This window comes from Strix aluco, chromosome 7 (genome assembly GCF_031877795.1).
Source record: "Strix aluco isolate bStrAlu1 chromosome 7, bStrAlu1.hap1, whole genome shotgun sequence".
NCBI lineage: Eukaryota > Metazoa > Chordata > Aves > Strigiformes > Strigidae > Strix > Strix aluco.
Window position 1 is genome coordinate 37,728,526 of NC_133937.1, and position 9,918 is coordinate 37,738,443.

Here is a 9,918-nt window from a genome sequence, read left to right on the forward strand (position 1 = left end):
AGCAACCAGCAGTTTTTAACTGAGATGTTAAGATATGCCTTAAAAAACTAAATTGCTTAAAAGACACTCGCCTTGAAGGCTGCTGCACTGCGCAAGGGATTGCCAGTGTGTGTGGACTGGGTAAACTGGGGATCTCCAGGAGGAGAAGAGACAGTATTGCCTCTGTGCTCTGCACTCCGTGACTACTACAGGCATCTGGAGCCTTCTGCCACCTCTGATTAAGGTCTGGAGCAGACCCCAGGAGTAACTGAGGGACTTGAAGACACGGGTACATCCAGTTGGTGGAAAGGTGAAACTACGCAGATCCAGAGTAAGGGCAAAGTGCAATTTTTTCCTGAACAGCATGGACAGTTATCATTGCAATAAACTACCGGCATAATAAATGGATGAGGAGGGTTCTCAATCCATGGCACGTTTTTATCTCTGCACCGGATGGCTTTTCTAAAAGACATGCTCCAGCAAGAATTCAGAAAATTAATTTGGAAAATTACTAAAACTGGTGACACACAGAGCAGTCTCCAGGAGCACGGCTCTCCCGGCCCTATTCCTCATGTGAGCTGCTGCACCCTGCGCCCAGCACCCCCCGTGTCCCAGCGCGGTCACTGGGGTGGCACATGCAAGGACCAGGAGGGAGGGCTGACAAACCGGGCTCGTGTTTCAGCTCTAACACAGCTCCTTTTTAACCTGCCAACCTTGATGGGTACACAAGAGACAGGCACAAGGAGGGCATCAACAGTATGATCCATCACATTGAAGAGCTGAAAAATTTTTTTTTAAAAAGTTAAGTTTAAAATACTTAACAAATCACCTGAAACCTCCACGGGAAAAGTAATCTTCTATTAACAACATAAACCACGAGTAACCAAAAATGTGGGTGATAGTTTCTAAATGAAGCTATCGGTAACTGTAAATCTTCATTAACCACGACGCTTTCACTTCAAGGAGTACCATCCATCGCACTGTATTTCAATTATAACACAACTGATAGTCCAATACAGATAATCTTTTTCTGAATTAACAGAGAGACTACAAAATCAAATGTGGGTATTTTTAATGCTTTCTGTATCTTTGCAATTGTAATGGATCTTCATCTTTGGCACACAATTTTCGCTTTTGGCATCTATTTAAATAGCATTAAAACTTGTCCTTTCAAAAATATTATTGAACACTCATTTGTAATGGCTGGGACAAAAAAGCATGCGATAGTGAGGTTAATAATATATATACCTGAAGTAATTTCATATCATTGACAACTATTACCCAGCACACTGGGAGGCTGTTTTCAGTAACGTTAAGGTAAGCACACATATACAAAACTCACAGGTATTGTGACTTTCCCACATCACTTGAAAGAGGGAATTGCTACCGTCACCTAGCCTAACTGTGCTGCTAGGCTGTCCTATCCAGAGACAACACTAGTTGTCTTCATTAATGCCATTATCCTTCCCTAACATTTCCCAGCAATGCAGAATAGCGATGACGGTGGTTGTACAACTGGGGCAACTGAGGCAGAGGAGCACGAAGGCTTGTCTTGGGTCACTGCAAGAGTCGTCATGGGGAAAAGGGCAAAAATGAAATTTCTTAAATGCAAGTTAAGTGCATAACGAGCTTTAACTCATCGCTGAGGATACCTTGGACTCTGGAGCAGGATGAGGGATGCTTCTCTTAACCCCCCCAGTCCAGACCAGCTGCTGAGACCCGAGCAAGTTGCTGATGCACCTTGACAGCAGCATTGTTCTGCACTGCCACCCCCAAGCCCTGCTTCTCCTCTGCCATCGAAAAGATTTTCAGTCCTTCCTTTCGAGGGCTGGTTTGAGCAAAGAGAGGGAGAGCAGGTTTTCCAGCTGCCGGATCAAAGTTTGCCAGATTTCATTTTTTACAAACCCTAGGAGACGTAACGATATATAAGCACAAAATGGCCACAAAGTAAAACTCTTCTTTCACTACGGTCCCATACCTACCGCACGGCGCAAGCCCTGAACTCTGGCTGCTGAAAGCAAAAGCTATGGCCAGGATCCACAAATACGGGAATGATAGAGCTCAAGGGATGCTTCAAATGGACTACAGAGGAGTGACACCAGTGACGCTGCTCTATTTAATCCTCTAAAAGCAAAAACCATGACCAAGTCTCCCTTCGGCATATTTTTTAAGGGGGGGTATAGAAACTCAATGCACCAGAACGGATTTTTTGCACTCGCTCAACCAGTCCTTAAAACTATTACTCAAATATAGCGATTACGGAGCCAAAGTCACACGGGTACCCCCCACCCACCTGCATGGGGACCCACAGCCTGCGGTGCCAGGAGCTGCCGTGCTCCGTGCAGGCTTCAGTGCTCCTCCAGGTCAGTATAACACAGTTTCCTCCTTCTGTGCATTTCAACAGAAACTTCGAACATAATAAATCTTATTTATCTTCCATAGCATTGTGTTAAGATGCAGAAGATGAGATATATTACATATCTAACATATCAAACATCATAAACTTCAAAACTCATGGATCAACCAGCTGAAGTCAGGAGAAATTCTAGCTGTAAATCTATTGTGTGATGACACTTTTTAATTTTCAATACCTACTTCACCTGTTCATGACTAAAGGCTCACGTGTCCACAGCCTGCACTATCTGAGTTCGCACCAGCTTGGTGGGGCTCCAGAAACAAGCTCTTGCCTGGGAATTTTTGTCTCTCTAAAGGCAACCAAATCGGAAAAGTTTGTAAAAGCAAAACAGCCTGAGGATCTGCTCTCCGGTTCACTGTACCAGAGCCATGTTCTGCATTGCTGCTCTAAGCAAATAGCTGGGTCGCGGGCAGCTGGACGCGTAGTGTGACCTTGGAAAAGCCCTTTTTCATAATTATAACACAGCCACTGCTCGTAGGGATACTTGAGTGCAGAACCAGAGCTCCAGGGCTCAGGTCTGCCGCTGCCCCGACCGCTTTTGAGGAATTTATGGAAAGTCTCATCTCTAAAGAGAGCGGTGGCACTCGTGCTGTGCCATGGGGTTGGCGGGGAGCGGGCTCGGCCGGGGGGGTTCCCCAGGGGGGAACAGCTCGTCAGGCTTAATGACCCAGCAGGCTCGCAGGCACAGATGAGTAGCCCGGTGGAAAATTCCCTTCTCTTTGCCCAATTAGTTTATATTTAGCTCTCCGGGGAGCAGACGCGCTGGAGGAGCTGTTTTGGTGATATTTTTGCACGGCTCTGTGGGGACCCCTGCAACGCGAACCGCGGCATGCCGGCAGAGCCTGCCAAGAAAGAGCTATCACTGTCTCGCTCCACCACCACCTCGGACCAGGCACGTGAGACCGCCGAGAGTCACAGCCCTCCGCCACGAGAGTCACAGCCCTCCGCCACCCGTCAGACCTCCTTTTTTTTTGTTCTGTTTCCCCGAGTCAGCAGGCTTGCTTCCTCTTCCTCCTCCTCCCCATTTTGGGAGAAAAAAGAGAAAAAAAAAAAAAAAGTCAGCCACAAAGAGAGCTTGCTTGAGGAGCTACAGAGGAACAACCTCCCCAGCTCCTCTGCTGGCCTGGTCCCCCACAGCTGCAGGAATAAAACGCAGGCTTGTCCTTCTGGAGGTATTTTCACTCTAGGAGAGAGTTTTGGTGATGCAAAGGCTCTGCTTCCCCTCTCCCCTCCCCTGGGAAGAGGGAAGGAGACCCAACCCCTCCGGGCTGAGCTCTCCGAAGAGCTATGAGCATCTCTGGCACCTCACCCTGCCCCAGCCCGTTGGTCCAAAGTCTGCTCTGCCACAGATTAATGTTCATTAGGGCTATTTCCCAGCAAAACCATTCTACAAACCATGTGATATGGGAGGGGGAAGGGAACAAAATCTGCCCTTTCAACCTGGAGTGTCCTCTTTTCTACCTGAGATTTTACAAGGGAAGCACAAACTACCTCCATCCTGATGAAGATCGAGAAAAGAAACTCTATACATTACAAGAAAGGAAGTAAAAGGAAGAACAGCCTGAAACCACACAGATGTCATTTGAGAAATCAGAAGTCAACCAGTAATAATAAAATGGACAAATTGGATGAACCTCATTCCCCTCCATCCCCCTTCAGGACATGGCCCATCATGTCTGTTCTGCACAGAAATACAGGTGTTTTGGCAAAAAGTTGTATGTCTTGTTCTACCTACACCTCTGCTGAAAGTGAAGCACGCCTTTGATACCAAAAAAATTAATTACATATAATTAACTGAAATAGATTTGGGGATTTATAGTGGTATATGTTTACTTATCTGCATATTTATGCACATGTATTTATTTATGCAGGTATCCATAACTGAAAATTAGCCCACATTGGTGCTAGCTCTGTCCCACAGTCTGCTAGATCTTCATATATAAGAATCTGGATCTTACCCACAGAAATCAATTATCCACTGAATAGATTTGCCCTGATTTTACATGCAAAGTTTTGGATTTGACAGCCTGAGCTCTTACTGATTTTCCTCCCCAAGGCCATCTGCTTTCTATAACTGAAGTGGTTCTTGGAGACCTTGGCCCTGTGCAGAGCTGGAAGTCACAGAAGTTTCCCCTCCCTCCTCTGGGTTGAACCTGGAAGTGAGAAAGTCTGGATCCAGGGATTCAGCTGCAAAACCGCCGGCACGCGTGGCCGTGCTCCACGGGGCCATGCTCGGCCGAGTGTCCTTCGCTCCTTTGAAGTGGAAAGGAGGAAACAATTCCACGGCAAGTTGTTTTGGTTGGGTTTTTCTGGTTGGGTTTTCCCCCCCACACTTTTGAAAGTGAAGAGGCTGCATCCTCCTCCCAGTAAAGTGCCTCCAGCATGGGGTGAACAGCCCTAATCCTGCACCCCTGAGCCCAGCCATGCCAGAGCCAGGTCTAACACACCCACCACCACAAGCATCCTCAGGCTCCGGAGGACTTTTAAAAATGAAGAAATAAATCAGAAGCTCTCTTCAAACCTACACTGAGCCACGACAGGTAAGGACAGAGCAAACCACTCTGAAATTCAGGTTTTTTACTATCACTCTAATTAATCTGTTTCATGACTCACCCCAAATATTTTCTCTAGAAACATTATCTACATTGTTTTGGGGTTTCTTTATTTCTATTTCCAGCCCTCAGCCAAGCCCTGGTAAATATTTCTGCCCGCGTCAGAGGCGGGCCGAGGGAATCTGCACTTTGCGATCGGAGGGAAGGCAGCGGCAGCCTCCTGTGCTCGGAGATACCCGATAGCGGTGAGAAGCGGGCAGAGATGCTCACAGCCCTCCCTGTTTTTACAGTATTATCACAAGACGCTGCTACCTCTGCCACTTGCAAGGAGTTTTTAATCTGTCAAAATAGACTTTTATTATTGTTTGAGGATTCAAAAGGAAAATATGCACATCTGGTTTCAATCGCAAACTGAAGTTTGGTCTATCAGCCTATTTCATAACAAATTACGCTTACTTTTTACTCCAGAGGATTTCCCAAGGAGGGGATGTGCTGCCAAGGTACACCAGCATCTGCGGAGACCACACGGCACAGAAAGACGGTGGCACTACCCCACGACAGGCACCGCGCTGTCGCAAACTCACTCTCTCCGTCAAGTGAATTAAAATTGTTGAGGAGAAAACCCTTATTCACGAAATCTTCACGTACAGCTATACGTGAAATCTTTCACGTGCTGTACGATCTGAATAACCTGGTGTTGCTGAATGGAGAAACAAGACTTAAGAGACTTTCTAGGACAACTCGCTGCCAGGGCACTCTCCTAAGGTAGGAGGGATGGTCCTGGGGGGGCCCCAGGCCCACACCCCTCCTTCGCCGTCGTGAGCTGCCTCGCACACGCTTCGCCAGGCGTGAAAAGCGTGGCGGGGCACAGTGGGAAACGCGTGCGACGGCCCCGGCCGGGATGGAGAGCATCTCCCCAGCGATACCCCACCACCTCCACTGCTCCCCTGGGCTGCAGCCCCCCCACAGCCCGGGGACTTTCACCCCGAGCTCGCCAACAATCCAAATTTCAGCGGTTAAACGCCACTCTCGGCCCGGAGAAAGGCAAGCACGTGTTGATCCCTTCGGATGAAGGAATGAGAGGCGAAGGCTGAGTAACCCGAGAGGGAGAGGAAGGCTCGCGGAGCTTTGGGGAGGCCGCCCTCCCCCCGGCCCCTCTCCTCGGGAAAAGGGGGTCCCCGGGGCGATTCTCCCCCCGTGGGCACCCCCCGGCCGGGGGCACATGACGCCGGACACACACACACCGCCACCCCTCGCTCCCTCGGGACGCTCCGGGCGGTTTTTCCGCGGCCCAACGGCGCAACACCGCGGTGCCCCGGCCACGACCTGCGCGTCCCCAGGGTTGGGGCGGGGGGGGAGCGTGGACCCGGCGGCATAAAGGCGGGCAGCCCCCCCCGGCCCCTTCAGCCCACTCCGCCCGGGCGGAGCGAGGATGCGCTTAGGGCGGAGTGAGGGGACACACACACACGGACACACACACACACACACGGACACGGCTGCCCTCCATCCGTGTGTGTGTCCCGCCATCCCGCCGCACCCCAGGGCGCCCCGCCGCCCCTTTGTCCGTTCCGCACCCCCCCTCCCCGCAGTCCCCCGCTCCGCGCCCGGTCGCTTACCGTGGTGGCGGCGGCGCGGCCCGGCCGGGCCGGCTGTGGGGGCCGCTCCGAGCCGCGCTGCCGCTGCCGCCGCCGCCGCCGTGCTGCGGGCGGGGCGGGCGGAGGGAGGGAGGAGAGAGGGAGGGAGGGAGGAGGGAGGGAGGGGAGGGAGGGGAGGGAGGGGAGGGAGGGAGGGAAGAGGGGAGGGAGGGGAGGGAGGGGAGGGAGGGAGGAGGAAATGCGCTTGTCACTTCCTGAGCGGGGCTGGCTGAGGCAGAGCCCGGCCCGCACCTGCGGAGCCCCGCGGTGCTCCCCCCACACTCCCCGGGGCGGGAGGTGGCGGCGGGGCCCGGCGCAGCGGGGGAGGAAGGGGGGGGATAAGGAGGGAGGGCAGAGCCCCCCTGGACGGGCCTCTCCGGGGTGAGACATCGCCCAGAAGGAGCGTGGGGTGGAGGGAGAAACCGCAAAATTGATTAAAAATAATAATAAAAAAATAAATCGAAGAAGCGCGGTCAGGTACGGAGCGATGGGGAGCGCAAGGGTCGGCGGCTGGCGCTGCGCCTTCACGGCCGCGGGTGAGCGCGGACCCGCGTGGGGCTCCGCGGCCGCGTTCAGAGGCCGAGAGTGACTCCTGGTGGCACGGCCTGGGGGGGGGAGGAGGAGGAGAGCTGCACTCCATCAAGAATGCCGCAAGGGTCCCCCACACACGCCACCTGCCACCGAACCCACTGGTGGGATTCGCGGAAAAATCCCTCTCTAGTTTTCCCTTCGTTTTTCCAGCATTTCTTTGGGGAAGAAGCATTTGCCAGAATGCCAGCTCAGCAAAATGCTGCCAGACTGAAGGTGGCCAGGGGTCCTCTGCAGCATCCAAACACTTGGCTTCACTTTGGAGGTGGCCTTGAGAAGAAATCCAGTATTTTCCATCCATCCAGGCTGATCTACACACAGCACGTAGGCTTCCGAGAGTGAACGAGGAAACTACATGACAGCTAAAAGGAAGATCTAGAACCCATTGCAAAACAGAGCCTAAACATTAATCTTGAACATGCGCAAGCAGACAACATGAGGTGTCATCAGGAATGAATCTGGGGCTAAATTTCATCTACCCGGCTGGATGGCCGGGCACGCTGCTGGGGATGGCAAGTGGGAACGAGTAAGGGCATGTGCGTGCCGAATGGCAAAGGGAGGCTTTAGCTGTGTAAGCCAGCAGTGCTTCGGGTGTCCTGCCCCGCTGATGCACAACCCAAGATACCGAAGAAATATCAAGGAAGACCATCAGTTAGTGTTTAAGGTCATAAAGAAGAAAGGGGGTAAATAAGCAGATGTAGCGGGAGAAAATTTAACAAGGGAGCAGCTCCTGCCAATGTAGCGAGGACTGAGCTCAACGAAAGCAGCTCCGTACTCAGTACGTATAAAATCAGGCCGGAGCAGCCAGTATGAGTGGGCTACAAATGGGAAAAAGGGCTTGGTGATGTGAAGGGGTTTTTGCATCAAGCTCCTCCATCCCACTCGCTATTTGCTTTTCTTATCACATATTGAGGCTGGTAGCAATAAAACACTTGCAAACTCCTTTTCCAGAAGTTTGGGATCAAGTTTGACAATGTTTTCTTATGGTTTCCCAGCTGAATATTTCAGTAATAAAGCTTGCAGTGTAATTGAATCCATTCCCGTGGCAGCCTTGTGCAGCGCAGGCTTGGTCTCCAAGAACCAAGCAGAAGGTTGCTTTGTCTGCTGCTGCAGCTTGGTCCAAACCCAGCATTTTGTACCTCTCGTCCTCCATGCTTTCCGACAGAGGAGCGGGCTGAGGAGCGTTACCAGTGTGTGTGAAAGCCTGTTGCCGAAGCACAAACCTGTTTTCCACAGATAGTATTTTCGGTAACGTTGTTGAAATGTAAAGGCTGGCCACAGCTCCCTGCTCTGGTGACCGTGCAGAAGATCTTTGTCAGAAGGGGAAAAGACGGAAATCGTTTTCAAGCTTTAAAGAACTGGGCATGGGAGTTTAGTCATCGTGGACAGAAAATTCATTCAGTTAAATTCTGAGCTGATTTAATTTGTGTTTTTGTCTCAGATGTCAGCGCCTTTGCTACCCACTGCCTTCCTTACAGAGATGGAAACTCTGTGGGTAGGAAAAACGCTAACGATCCCCATGATCCGTCTGAAATTATACTGGGGTCCAAGTCATTAAAACATTTAGATGTAAGAGTGCTGAGCCCTGGGGACAGACACAATTTCCTTCACTCCCAGTGCACAGGACTTGGCTGCAGTTGCAGCCTGCTTTCTGTGTAGCCTTTCTAACGCTTCGCTGTCTACTCCAGTTTGTTGTTAGTCAAGTCATATGCACCACGGTTGCTAATAATTTCAGAAGTGTCCTTTTCATGATGACCTACAACTCTGCGCTGCTCTTCTGAGCACCTGAGCAATCCCAGTTATTTATGGTTTTATACTTCTGCTCCTGTCAGGCGAGGAACATGGTAAGGAACTCACCCAAGGCCACGCAGAGAGTCAGAGTGTCCCAGTCGCAGGCTGATGTCCCAGCCACCCGGCTGTGCTGGGTACCGTGTACTCACGGGGACATCTTGGCTCCACCGAAGGTCTCCAACAGCACAAAATGGAGACCAGTTTCAGAAGCTACACTCCGGTTTCAGGGGAAATCCTGAAATTCACAGAATCTAAGTAACAGCGAGCAGAAGTATTTTTAACAGATATTTCATACCCAGGGAACAAGCACATCTCTGTAATATGATCAACACATTCTAGGTCAGAGAGTGTCTGAATCAAGGAGACCCGACACTCTAAACAAGTGAAGCATTGCTGAGCAGAGAGGGTTGTTCTTATGACATTTGGCATACGATGGGATTTGCACCAAACCTAAAAATCCTTTTATTTCACAGGTTATTTGCTGCACACGTGCAACAGCTTCGTGTTTCAGCTCCCCGCTTTGCCTGCTGCCTCCCTCCCTGCCTTGGCAGAGGGCATGACTGCCGAGCTACGGGCTGCCCCCGACTAGGTGCGATGGAAACGGTTGACGGATAAAATAAATAGACCATAAAACACGTATGCGAACCCTCCTCTCACTTGAATGCGCTAATCACTTGGTCAGCCATGTTTGCATCTGAATCGGCTTAAGATAAGCCAAGAGTTTGTTCTCCATCATTCACAAAAACCGAGGGAGCTGTGGACATGCCCAAAAAGCAGCATGCGACGCTGGATAAGCAGAAATGCAGTTCCCGTGGAGTTCAGGTGCCCTAGGGTAGGGCAGCAGTCAGCGAGGCTAATTACTACTGCAAATTGGGGCGAAAAGGCCTAGATCCTTCTGCTTGAAGCACCAACTTGTGTTTTAGGGGAAGCGTTAGAAAAAATCTGACGAACCTTTTCT

The 9,918-nt window shown here is 50.9% G+C and overlaps 1 protein-coding gene across 1 annotated transcript in view; it reads right to left on the reverse strand.

Moving 5' to 3' along the window:
* The window catches only part of FAM53B (family with sequence similarity 53 member B), a 54,410-nt gene extending 47,770 nt beyond the window's left edge, over window positions 1–6,640 (reverse strand). The window contains exon 1 of the mRNA XM_074831486.1: window positions 6,564–6,640. The gene's annotated coding sequence lies outside the window, so the exon portion shown is untranslated. The remainder of the gene's footprint in view (window positions 1–6,563) is intronic.
* Window positions 6,641–9,918: the final 3,278 nt, after the last annotated feature.